Below are 14,498 nucleotides of genomic sequence, written 5' to 3'. Positions count from 1 at the left end.
GGCTGTGAGCTGTGTTCATCCAGACTCCACTGAAGGGAGCTGGCAGGTGCCAGAAGGCTCATGTGGGCACATTTCCCAAGGTCCAAACCCCACAGGAGCGATGGCTTCCGATGTGATGTTTGGGAGACACCACACTCCACTAACTTCGTGACTGATACTCAGTTGTCCTGCCTATCACAGTGTTTGCTCAGGTCAGTTCTGACGAAGAATGAACGTGTGTTTACACGCAGGAAATTTCTCCATTTAGTGTGTTTACACTTACATCGCTTCAAGTGGCTTTCTAGATTTTAGCAAAATAAAATGATGTACCCTAAAGTTAACCATAAACATAGCCTAGCACCCAACATCCACCCAAGGTAGAGTCTCAACAGAAACGTCCACAGATGCTCACAAAAAAACACAGAAATGTTTCTAGCAGATTATTCGTAACAGCCGAAACCCTGGAAGCAAGACAAATGTACATCAATAATAGAATGAATAAGTAAATTATAATATATTCAATACAAGAGAATCTATTCACATACAATGATATATTTACATTTGAGACTATGGCTGATTTATGTACAGTGTAAAATAAATCAGATACAAGTGAGTGCCTACAGTATGGTTGATTCCATTTACATCAAGTTCAGAATTGGGCAAACAAATGTATGGTGTTAAAAGTCAGAATACGGCTGAGCATGGTGGCTCACGCCTGTAATCCCAGCACTTTGGGGGGCTGAGGCAGGCAGATTGCGAGGTCAGGAGTTCAAGATCAGACTGGCCAACGTGGTGAAAACCCGTCTCTACTAAAAATACAAAAATTAGCTGGGTATGATAGTAGCAGGTGCCTGTAATCCCAGCTACTCGGGAGGCTGAGGCAGGAGAATTGCTTAAACCTGGGAGGCAGAGGTTGCGGTGATAAGGCAAGATCTCGCCATTGCACTCCAGCCTGGGGGTCAGAGCTAGACTCTGTCTCAAAAAACAAAACAACAAAACAAAAATCAGAATAGTGGTTATCTTTGAGGAAGAAAGTAAGAGCGGTAGCTGGGAGGGGCTTATGAGGGGCTTCCAGGGTGATGGTGAGCCTCCATTTCTCAACCTTGCTGGTGTTATAGAAGGGACGTCACCTTTGAAAATTCGTTGAGCACTTACGATATGCTTGCTTTTCTATATCTGTTGTATATTGATAAAAACTGCATTTTAAAATAAAAAAATTGATGTCTTTTAGTTATCTCTATGGTAACTGCAACTGTTGCTAGGCATCAGCATATTATTGCAGAAAATGATGGAAAAGGATTGACTTTCCAGGTACACTGTTTCCAAGTGTGTCTGCAGAGCCCACTTCATGACAGTGGTGACGTCGAAGCCCTAGGTCTTACACCTAACTTAAATTTGGATATTGGTCTTACCACATTGTTCAACAACCTAGTCTTGGAGTTGCAAGTAATTCAAGACACTCAGTTTGAAGCTGGCCTACTGATGGCCTGGATCCGGGCAATTGGTCCTCCCTTCATGCTTTACTTTGGAATTGAACCCATTATTCTAAAAGGACACCTGGGACCTCTTTACCTTTAAGTGATTGATGGCTCAGAGGTCACTGCACATGTTCAGAAGACTGGATCTTAATGAATAAACCAAGGAGAGTAAAAGAGAAGGGAAGAAACTGAAGGATTTCTTTAGAATGTTTTCCTTTGGGTTACTTCCGAAAAATTCAAACTTGGTCATGCCTTCCACCCCTAAAAAGTGTATTATTCCTGTAGTGACTCAGTAGCTAAATAACAGATACAAATTTTGTCTTAACATAAGAGTCTACGCTTTAAAAAAACAAACAACTTACTGGGATGTGATTTATATGCTGTATATTCACCTGTTAGCACTGTACATTTCAAAGATTTTAGTGCATTTCTAGAATTGTGTAACTAACACAAAAATCCAGTTTTAGAATATTTCTATCACCCCAAAAAGTTTCCTTGTGCTGATTTACAGTTAATCCTTGCTCCCACTCCCAATACTAAGCAAACACTTTCGTTTTCTGTGGCTAGAAATTTGCCTTTCTTTGGACATTTTATATAAATGGACTCATATGGCTGGGTGCGGTGGCTCATGCCTGTAATCCCAGCACTTTGAGAGGCTGAGCCAGGTGAATCTCTCGAGGTCAGGAGTTCAAGACCAGCCTGGCCAACATGGTAAAACCTCATCTCTACTAAAAATACAAAACTTAGCCAGGCATGGTGGCGGGCTCCTGTAATCCCAGTTACTCGGGAGGCTGAGGCACAAGAATCACTTGAACCCGGGAGGTGGAAGTTGCAGTGAGCTGAGATCATGCCACTGCACTCCACCCTGGGTGACAGAGTGAGACTCTGTCTCAAAAATAAATAAATAAATAAATAAAAATAGGCTGGGCACCATGGCTCACACCTGTAATCCCAGCACTTTGGCAGGCTGAGGCGGGCTGACCACATGAGGTCAAGAGTTTAAGACTACCTGGCCAACATGGTGAAACCCCATCTCTACTAAAATTACAACAAAAATTAGCTGGGTGTGGTAGTGGGCACCTGTAATCCTAGCTACTCAGGAGGCTGAGGTAGGAGAATCATTTGAACCCGGGAGGTGGAGGTTGCAGTGACCCAAGATAGCACCACCACTGCACTCCAGCCTGGGCGGCAAGAGTGAGACCGTATCTCAAAAAAAAACGAAATTAAATAAATAAGTAAATGAAATCATACAATGCAGTCTGTTACGTCTGGTTTCTCCCACTTAGCACGCTTCTTCTGAGGTCCACTTGTGTTTTTGCATGTATTGATATTTCATCTCTTCTACCACATTTCATTTATCCATTCACCAGTTAATGTGTATTTGGATTATTTCCAGTGTGAGATTACTATGAATAGAGCTACTAGGAACATTCATGTACATGTCTTTGTGTGGACTCATGGTTTTATTTGTGTTGGGTAGACTCCTAGGACTGGAATTGCTAGGTTCTATGGTAAATTTGTTTAACTTTTTTTTTCTTTTCTTTCGGACAGGATCTTGCTTTATTACTCAGGCTGGAGTTCAGTGTTGTTATCATGGCTCACTGCAATCTCGACCTCCTGGGCTCAAGTGATCCTCCTGCCTGGGACTACAGAACTCACCACCATGCCTGGCTAATTTAAAAAAAAAAAATTTTTGTGGAGATGGAGTCTCCATATGTCGCCCAGGTCGGTCTTTAGTTCTTGGGCTCAAGCAAACCTCCTGCTTCAGCCTCCCAAAGGGCTGGGATTACAGGCAGGAGCCACCGTGCCCAGTCACGTTTACTTTTTACTGAAACTGCCAGATTATTTTCCAAAATGGTTCTACTGCTTAGACATTTCCACCAATAATATAATAGGAGGATTCTAGTTTCTCCACATCCCTGCCAACACTTCTTATTTAAAATTGTGATCCAGGCCAGGCACGGTGGCTCACGCCTATAATCCCAGCACTTTCAGAGGCCTAAGTGGGCAGATCACTTGAGGTCAGGAGTTTGAGACCAGCCTGACCAACACGGTGAAATCCCATCTGTACTAAAAAAATTAAAAAAAAAAAAAAATTAGCTGGGTGTGGTGGTGCATGCCTGTAGTCCCAGCTACTCAGGAGACTGAGGCAGGAGAATCGCTTGAACCTGGGAGGCAGTGAGCCGAGATCACGCCATTACACTCCTGCCTGGGCAACAAGTCTAAAAAAAAACCATGATGTTGAGTGTAATATGCCACACACAGAAAGACAAATACTACGTGATCTCACTTACATATGTGTGATGGTTGATAAGAGCGTCAACTTGATTGGATTGAAGGATACAAAGCGTTGATCCTGGGTGTATCTGTGAGGGTGTTGCCAAAGGAGGTTAACATTTGAGTCAGTGGCTGGGAAGGCAGATCCACCCTCAGTCTGGGTGGCCACTATCTAATAGGCTCCCAGCTTGGCAGAATACAAGCAGACAGAAAAACGTGAAAAGGAGAGACTGGCCTAGCCTCGCAGCCTCCATCTTTCTCCTGTGCTGGATGCTTCCTGCCCTCAAACATCAGACTCCAAGTTCTATAGTTTTGGGACTCAGACTGGAGCTCCTTGCTCCTCAGCTTGCAGAAGGCCTATCTTGGAACCCTGTGATTGTGTGAGTTAATACTTAATAAACTCTCTGAAATACATGTATCCATCTATCCTATTAGTTCTGTCCCTCTAAAGAACCCTGACCAATACAATGTGAAATCTAAAACAATAGGACTCATAGAAGCACAGCGTAAATAGGACGGTGATTCCAGAGACTGGGGACTGGAGGGAATGGGTAAATGATGGTCGAAGCCTCTGTTGACAGGAGAAATAAGGGTTTGGTTTGGTTTTCAATCTATTGCACAGCATAGTAAGTTCAGTTAATAATAGTGTATTGTACATTTCAAAATTGCTAAGAGAGTAAATTTTAAATGTTCTCACCACAAAAAAAAATTTGAGGTGATGATTAATCCATTTGATTTAATTTTCCCAAGTTGTGTTTGTAAATCATAACATCACTTTGTACATTATAAATACATATAACTATAGTTTTCAATTTATAATAATAATATTTTAATAGATAAATAAAATTATATCCATTCTAACAGGGATATAGCAGTATCTTCCTGTATTTTAATCTGTGCTTCTGTAATGGCATTGAGCATCTTTTTGAAATATTTGAAACGATAAAATAAAATCTGTTTGTAATGATTACTGTGACGATGCAATCGAATATTAAAATAGCACTGTATTTTTATTTGCCCAGCAACTGCCTCCTGGGGCAGTCAGAACCGTGCGCATCTTTTATAATTCATCATCGTCACGATCATCATCACAAAGTACCTATTTATGCAATGGCCTTTCACCGGCAGTTCTGCAAAAATGAGTCACGCAAACATGATTCATCCCGGCAGGAAAGAAGCAAATTCTTCCTCTGGTGTTTCTGTATGGGGCAGTTTTTCTCTTGCTTTGATGTTACTCTCCTATCACAGAATAAAAAGGTAACAGAAAGAAACTGCTCATGTCAGGCAGGTGGCTCACGTCTGTAATCCCAAGGCTGTGGGAGATTGAGGCAGGAGTTTTGAGACCAGCCTAGGTAACATAGCGAGACTCTGTCCCTACAAACAATAAAACGATGAGCAGTGCATGGTGGCTGCACCTGTAGTCCCAGTTACTCAGGAGGCTGAGACGGGAGAATCACTTGAGTCCAGGAGTTCGAGACTGCAGTGAACTCCAGCCTGAGTGATGGAGAAAGACCCTGTCTCTAAAAACTAAATAAATGTACTGCTCAAGCAAACAAACATAAAACCTCTTTCAGTTCCGTTGATTGTTCAGGGTCCAAAGTAAAATAATAGAAAAAAATCTCAGTGAAATCTGTGATTGGCATGGCAGGGATGACAATAGAAGCAGGTAAGAGTAGCAACAGGTGGCGCACAGTCAGCGGAAGTAATTCCCGGTGAAGGATGCTACCCCAGCGGAAGGGAGGTCGGGGAAGCCGTGCTCCTTGCTGAGAAGGAGCATTTGTAGAATGTGCGTTCTCCAATTTGATGCTTTCTGTAATTAGATTTTCTCTGTATGTAAAGAGACGAGATGAGTTCAAGCCTTGGTAAGTTCCTGAAAACTCCATGGATCCTTCAGAAGAGAATTATTAGACTGCTCCAGGATCTTCTTAAGAGATTGAATTCCTAAGCCAGGCATGGTGGGTACATCTGTAATCCCAGGATTTTGGGGGGGCTGAGGTGGGCAGATCACCTGAGGTCAGCAGTTTGAGACCAACTTGGCCAACATGGTGAAACCCTGTCTCTACTAAAAATACAAAAATCACCCAGGCTTGATGGTGGGCGCAAGTAGTCCCAGCTACTTGGGAGGCTGAGGCAGGAGAATGGATTTAGCCCGTGGAGGTTGCACAAAGCAGAGATAGTGCCACTGCACTTTGGCCTGGCCAACAGAGTGAGACTGTGTCTCAAAAATATTTAAAAATAACAAAAATGCAAAAATTATCTGGGTGTGGTGGACATGCCTGTAATCCCAGCTACTTGGGAGGCTGAGGCAGGAGAATTGCTTAAACCCGGGAGACAGAGATTGCAGTTAGCCCAGATTGTGCCAATGCACTCCAGTCTGGGTGACAGAGCGAGACTTGATCTTAAAAAAAAAAAAAAAAAAGGATTGAATTCCCAGTTCCCCTTTCACATTTCCAAGTCACATCCCATTCTCAAATGAAGTGAGCTCCTAAATATTGTTACAAAATCCCAATTTAGGAAGAAGGAAGAACCCACTGACTGTGGCGCTTGCTGGACACAACGGCACCTGACATGAGCATGTTAACTTTGCAAATTATATCCAGTTTATGATTTATGTGGTTTCCATAGGTGTGTTATTCTTTCACAGAACGTTCACATTGGGCCAGGTTCAGTGGCTTATTCCTGTAATCCCAGCACTCTGGGAGGCTGAGAAAGGCAGACAGCTTGAGCCAGGGAAGTCAAGGCTGCAGTGAGTTGTGATTGTACCACTGCACTCTAGCTGAGGGGACAGGGTGTGACTCTGATATGGTTTGGCTGTGTCCCCACCCAAATCTCATCTTGAATTGTAGTTCCCATAATCCCCACATGTCATGGGAGGGACCTGGTGGAAGGTAATTAAATCATGACAGTGGTTACTCTCATGCTGTTCTCATGAGAGTGAGTGAGTTCTCACTATCTGATGGTTTTATAAGGGGCTTTTCCTCCTTTTGCTCAGCATTTCTCCTCGCCACCACCATGTGAAGAAGGATGTGTTTGCTTTCCCTTCCACCATGATTGTAAGTTTCCTGAGGCCCTCCCAGCCATGCTAAACTGTGAGCCAATTAAGCCTCTTTCCTTTATAAATTACCCGGGCTTGGGTATGTCTTTATGGCAGCATGAGAATGAACTACTGCTGAGACTCAGTCCTGAAAAATAAATAAAATAAAATACATACAAAATGTTTTAAAAAATTAAAAGTTTACATTGAAAAACTAGCCTAGAAAGAAGGATGGTTTTATTTCCTTGATGTTAATATTTGTAACAAAATTGCTATGATTTTTTCCTCTAAAAAATGTGTTATTCAACATATTCTTCAAATAGACCTCTGGAATACAAAGAGAAAAAATAACCTTATGTATAATTTCAGGGAGCAGCTTTATGCCTTATTTTAACACCTACCTAAAATAGTTTAAAACTCCTTTGTGTGATGACCCCCAGAATTTACTCCTAAGCCCTAAAAAGTACATTGCACGAGTGTACTGGCTTGTTGGTGATACATATTTTACTTTTTTGCAGGCTTCCTTGATAACAAACATTCTATTCTCGCTGCGTGAAGACAGTGCTGCTCAAAACGCATGTGCCCCGTGCAGTGGGGTGTTTGCACAGAGCACAATGAGTGGGCGGCTTTGAGCCCCTGCTGGCCCACCCTTGGAGGCACTGTCACTCTCCAGGCCAAAAGCAGACATTTGCAAACCAAGGATTTGCTTATCTCCTTATGCAGAACGAATTTTTCTCTGAGCCTATGTAATTGGATTGTACCAAAATCAAGGCTGCATCGGCGAAGGTATCGATACTGTGCTCTAGCCACAGCTGGTGTGCACAGCCCAGGCGAATGTGGAAAGGATCATGGCTTAGGGGAGCGGGGACACAGTATTGGGTCTTCTGGGCTTTTTAAAATCTAAATTTGTTTTAAGTTTTAAACGATAATTTAGAAGCCAAATCAAAAGAGAAAACACATTGTATGATTCTACTTTTATGAAATGTCCAGGAGAGGGAGATCCCGAGAGACAGAAAGTAGGTGAGTGGTTGCCTGGGAATGGGGAATATGGGAGTGTCTGCTCATGGATATGAGATTTCCTTCTGGGATGATGAAAATGATCTGAGATTAGTGGTGATGGTTGTACACTTCTGCAAATACACAAAAACTGCTGAACTGTACAGTTTTTGGAAGCAGGATGGAGTGCAGTAGTTTGATCATAACTCACTGGAACCTCAATCTCCCAGGCTCAAGCAATCCTCCCACCTCGGCCTCTCGAGTAGCCAGGACTGCAGGTTCACACCAACACACCCAGCTACTTTTTGTATTTCTTGTAGAGATGGGGTTTTACCATGTTACCCGGGCTGGTCTCAATCTCCTGGGCTCAAAGCTCCTCCCCACTCTGCCTTCCAAAGTGCTGGGAGTACAGGTGTGACCCACTGTGCTTGGACTGAACTATACACTTTAAAAGGGTGAATTCTATGGTATGTGAATTACAACACAGTATAAAAATTTTCTGGGTGGATGTGGTGGCTCACACCTGTAATCCCAACACTTTGGGAGGCCAGGGCAGGAGGATCACTTGAGGCTAGAAGTTTGAGACCGGCTTGCACAACACAGGGAGACCCCATCTCTACAAAAAAAAAAAAAAAAAAAAAAAAAAAAAAAAAAAAAAAAAGCAGGCATGGTGGCACATGCCTGTAGTCCCAGCTACTCAGGAAGCTGATGTGGGAGGATTGCTTGAAGCCAGGAGTTCAAGTCTGCAGTGACCCATGATTGCACCACTGGACTCCAGCCTGGACAACACGTGGAGACCCTGTCTCTCTAAAACAAAACAAAACAAAATTTTCCCAAGAAACTGGACTGAAAATAATACAGATAATGCAAGCCCGAGCAAACACAGGAAAATGTCAAGGCTAACATTTCTGTTCTGTTGCAAGCTCCTCATCAGCCACATAACAAGCTAAAATGTTATGTTAGCAAAAATAATTAACATTATCAAGAACAATAATTGAATTATTAACATCTTTTATCATAGGACCCCAAGTAAAGCATAGATTATACCTTAGATACTATCAATGGTATTTAAAAATCATGTGATCCTCAATACAAGATCTCACAAAATTTCACTCAACTTAATGACAAATGTTTAACAGTGTGTTAAATTCATAATTCCATGTTTAATACAGAAGTTTAAAAAGAAATGTTCCATTTGGAAAACATTTTCTTCCTACCACAGTAAAACTGGTTAAAGTAGTCTGTAATCCCAGCACTTTGGGAGGCCGAGGCGGGTGGATCACGAGGTCAAGAGATCAAGACCATCCTGGCCAACATAGGGAAACCCCGTCTCTACTAAAATATAAAAAAAGAAATTAGCGGGGCGTGGTGGCACGTGTCTGTAGTCCCAGCTGCTTGGGAGGCTGAGGCAGGAGAATTGCTTGAAGCCGGGAGGCGGAGGTTGCAGTGAGCGGAGATCGCGCCATTGCACTCCAGCCTGCGCCTGGCGACAGAACGAGGCTCTGTCTCAAAAAAAAAAAAAAAAAAAAAAAAAATAGTAACTAGGAAACACTACGGCAAGAAATCGAAATGCATTCTTTTGTAAGAAAATCTATTGGAAGACTCAAAGAAAACGTGGCTGGAGATTTGAAGAAACCAATATTACAGCAAATCACTCAGCGTGGCAGGTTTGAGTACAGTGGGGTGAAAGTGCAGACACTTCTAGCGTGTTCCAGCTTGCGGTATTTGCAAGATTCTGTTTCAATAATGAAATTTATAAGGAGCTCCTTTTTGTGAGCCACTGAAAGAAAGATGTGTCAGAGGAGTCAGCCTCAACCATAAATTACTTCTTTGTATATTTTATAGAAAACCTAGCTAAGTATGACCATTGTCAGAGCGGCCATTTTGATTAGAATGCTAAAATGATTTCAGGGAACACGTTTAGAGATGGCACCACGTGTGAAATCCATTTACTGCACCGTTATTAGGCAAACGATTACAGGAAAGAAACGGAAAGGGGTGGAGGAACGGGAATGGTGGGGACTGTGGAGAGCGGGAGGCGCTGATTGTTCAATGCCAACAGCCAGTCCTCAGCTCCAACTGATTGATTCCTTGCAGGAACACAGGCAAACACTGCTAGAGATCCAGAGTTTTAAAGAGACATCACCTGATTTTTTAAACCCAAGTGACAGGAAAACAAAATGGGTCTTTTGAAGAGCAGTTTTCTCTCTTTTCCCATTTATATTTTGCTGTAGAATGATTAGGCTAGCGGTAATCTTCTGACTCCTTCAGGAAAGTTGTACAATGGGGTTAATGTAATAACACTTTGGGAAGCTGCAGAGGGAGGATCACATGATACCAGGAGCTCAAGACTAGCCTGGGTAACATAGAGAGACCCTCATCTCTGCAAAAATTTAAAAATTAGCTGGGCATGGTGGTGAATACCTGTAATCACAGCTACTCAGGAGACTGAGGCAGGAGGATTGCTTGAGCTCAGGAATTTGAGGTTGCAGTGAGCTATGATTGTACCACTGCACTCCAGCCTTGGTGACACAGGGAGACCCCATCTTAAATATATGTATATAGGCTAGGTGCAGTGGCTCACACCTGTAATCCCAGCATTCTACAAAGCTGAGGCCAGCAGACTGATCTGAACTCAGGAGATAGAGACCAGCCTGGGCAACATGGTGAAACCCCATCTGTATCAAAAATACAAAAAAAAAAAAAAAAAATTTAGTTAGGTGGGGTGACAGGTGTCTGTATTTGTAGTCCTAGCTACTCAGGAGAATCACTTGAACCTGTGAGGCAGAGGTTGCAGTGAGCTGAGATCATGCCACTGTACTCTAGTCTGGGCAATAGTGAGACCTTGTCTCAAAAAAAAAACAAAAAAACAAACAAACAAAAAAAACCCAGATTCACATCAAGGGAAAATTTGTTCATCAAATTTCAATAAAAACTTCTTCAAAATTGGTGGATGTGACTGGAAAATCATGATTTAGTAAGTGCATACTGTATTTCTTTTATTTGAATTCATGCTTCTCTGTGACACAGCTTAAATAACATATATATATATATATATATACAGTATGCATATATTTAGTTAGTATATGTATTTATTTCATGAGAATAAAAGGATTTAAGAATGATTAATAATTAAAATGCCATCAGGCAAGATAAAGAAATAAAGAGCATCCAAATGGAAAGAAAGGAAGTCAAACTGTCTGTTTGCAGATGATATAATCCTATATCTATAAAACCCTATAGCATTGGCCAAAAAGCTCCTTCAGCTGATAAACAACTTCATCAAAGTCTCAGGATAGAAAATCAATGTACAAAAATCACTAGCATTCCTATACACGGGCAACAGCCAGCAAGAGTCAAATCAGGAACTCCATCCCATTCACAATCGCCACAAAAAGAATAAAATACCTAGGAAAACAGCTAACCAGGAACGTGAAAGATCTCTACAATGAGAATTACAAAACCCTGCTCAAATAAGTCAGAAATGACACAAATAAATGGAAAAACATTCCATGTTCATGGATAGGAAGAATCAATATCATTAAAATGGCTATACTGACCAAAGCAATTTCTAGATTCAACGTTATTCCTATCAAACTTCCAATGACATTCTTCATAGAACTAGAAAAAACTATTTTAAAATTTATAGGAACAAAAAAAAAAAAAAAAAAAAAAAAAGAGCCCAAATAGTGAAGGCAATCCTAAGTAAAAAGAACAAAGCTGGGGGCATTACCCTGCCTGATATCAAATCATGCTATAGGGTTACAGTAACCAAAACAGCATGGTACTGGTACAAAAATAGACACAAAGACCAATAGAACAGAATAGAGAGCCCAGAAATAAGGCCATACACCTATAACCATCTGATCTTTAACAAAGCTGACCCCCCCCCAAAAAAGTCATGGGGAAAGGACTCCCTATTTAATAAATGGTGCTGGGATAACCGGCTAGCCATATGCAGAAGATTGAAACTGGACCCCCTTCCTTACACCATATACAAAAATCAAGATGGATTAAAGACTTACATGTAAAACCCCAAACCATAAAAACCCTGGAAGACAACCTAGGCAATACCATTCTAGACATAGGAATGGGCAAAGGTTTATGACAAAAGCAAAGCCAGGCCTGGTGGCTGATGCCTGTAATCCCAGCACTTTGTGAAGCTGAGGCAGCCAGATCACTTGCGGTCAGGAGTTTGAGACCAGCCTGATCCACAGGGTAAAACCCCATCTCTACTAAAATTACAAAAATTAGCAGGGTGTGGTGGTAGGCACCTGTAATCCCCACTTCTCAGGAGTCCAAGGGAGGAGAATCTCTTGAGCCCAGGAGGCAGAAGTTGCAGTGAGTAGAGATCGCACCACTGCACTCCAGCCCCAGTGACAGAGCGAGACTCTCTCTTAAAAAAAAAAAAAAAAAAGAGATGTCAAAAGCAATTGTAACAAAAGCAGAAATTGACAAATGGGATCTATTAAAGGAAAGAGCTTCTTCACAGTAAACAAAACTATCATCAGAGTAAAAAAACCTACCGAATGGGAGAAAAAATTTGCAAACTATACATTGGATAAAGGTATTATATCCAGCATCCATAAGCTACTTAAACAAATTTACAAGAGAAAAAGCAAACAACCCCTTTAAAAAGTGGGCAAAGGGTATGAACAGACACTTCTCAAAAGAAGACATACATGTGGCCAACATGAAAAAAAGCTGAACATTGCTGATCATTAGAGAAATGCAAATCAAAACCACAAGGTACCATCACACACCAGTCAGAAGGGCTATTGTTAAAAAGTAAAACAAACAAACAAACAAACAAACAGATTCTGCCAAGGTTGCAGAGAAAAGGGAACACTTACACACTCTTGGTAGGAATGTAAATTAGTTCAACTACTGTGGAAAGCAGAGTGGAGAATTTCCTCAAAAATCTCAAAACAGAGCTACTGTTCGACCCAGCAACCCCATTATGGGGTATATATCCAAAAAAATATAAATTATTCCACATGCATTGGAATCAACCTAAATGCCCATCAATGGCAGATTGGATAAAGAAAGTGTGGTACATGTATGCTGTGGAATATTATGCAGCCATAAAAAAGAGCAAGATTTTTTTTTTTTAGACTGAGTCTCACTGTGCTGTCCAGGCTGGAGTGTACTGGTGTGATCTCGGCTCACTGCAACCTCCACCCGCCGGGTTCAAGCAATTCCTCTGCCTCAGCCTTACTTGAGTAGCTGGGATTACAGGTGCCTGCCACCCTGCCCAGCTAGTTTTTGTATTTTTAGTAGAGATAGGGTTTCACCAAGTTGGCCAGGCTGGTCTTGAACTCCTGACCTCGTGATCCACCTGCCTCAGCCTCCCAAAGTGCTGGGATCACAGGCGTGAGCCACTGCGCCCGGCCTCATGCATCATATTTTAAACTGTGGAGGTTGGTGCCAGCAGAATTTGGACTACGTTTGGTTTCTTCAGGATAAAGTCATGATTGGACTAGGCTTTGTTTGTCAATAAAACTGATTTACCAAGAAAACTAAACAAAGCCAGACGTGAGTATTTCGTTTTTATCTCAAGCATCTCATGAAGGAGTAAAGATAAGGCTTCTAGTATTTTTCTGCAAAAGCCCAGCAAAATTCGGGGTCATCTGAAACTTTCCCAGGTTTAATTGTTTTTAAGTCTGAAAAGATGTACTTTAAACAAGTAAAAGAAACAACAAAATACAAGTTTTAATTTTTAAAAGAAAAAGTAGCCAAATTTGTTCAAAAAACAAAAAAAATAATTTTAAAAGAAGAAAATAGGCACAGAAAAGAAAAACACAAAAAAGGGATTTTTTTTTTTTTTTAAAGACTAAAGCAATAAAAAACAATTGATGTTTGTTACCTTTAGACAAAGAAGAGGGAGAAGAGAATGTGACTTTTACTTTGCAATGTATACCTTTCTACAGTGTTTGGATGGCTAAAAGTACTTCCATTCATCACTCCTACTTTTTAAAGTATTGGGCCTAGTATGGTGGCTCATTCCTATCATTCCAGTGCCTTGGAGGCCTAGGTAAGAGGATCGCTTGAGGCCAGGAGTTTAAGAGCATCCTTGGCAACGTATCAAGAACCTGTCTCTACAAAAAAATTTTTTTAATTCACTGGGCGGCCAGACATGGTGGCTCATGCCTGTAATCCCAGCACTTTGGGAGGCATCGGCGGACAGATGACCTGAGGTCAGGAGTTCAAGACCAGCCTGGCCAACATGGTGAAACCCCATCTATCTCTACTAAAAATATAGAATTAGCTGGGAGTGACGGCAGGTGCCTGTAATCCCACCTACTTGGGAGGCCAAGGCAGGAGAATTGCTTGAACCTGTGAGCAGAGGTTGCAGTGAACTGAGATTGTGTGATTGCTCTCCAGCCTGGGCAACAAGAGCAAAACTCCGTCTAAAAAAAAAAAATTCGCTGAGCATGGTAGCCCACACCTCTGTAGTCCTAGCTACTATTAAGACTGAGGTGGGAGTATTCCTTGAGCCCAGGAGTTCAAGGCTGCAGTGAGGTATTATGAGCCACTGCACTCCAGCCAGGGACAGAGCAAGACCCCATGTCTAAAATTTTAAAAAATAAAATAGAATACTAAAATAAAATAGAAATAGCTTATAATTTTAAAAGAATTATTTTTAGAAACCATGAAAACCAAAAAGCTTCAAAGCAGAAACTAATTTTTTTAAAAAAGTGATTATCAAACATGCTTTCAAAATATTTCAAGTA

The sequence above is a fragment of the Callithrix jacchus genome, chromosome 21 (assembly GCF_049354715.1).
Source record: "Callithrix jacchus isolate 240 chromosome 21, calJac240_pri, whole genome shotgun sequence".
In the NCBI taxonomy this organism is placed as follows: domain Eukaryota; kingdom Metazoa; phylum Chordata; class Mammalia; order Primates; family Cebidae; genus Callithrix; species Callithrix jacchus.
The sequence above is the reverse complement of the archived record's forward strand: the minus strand, read 5'-3'. Positions refer to the sequence as shown.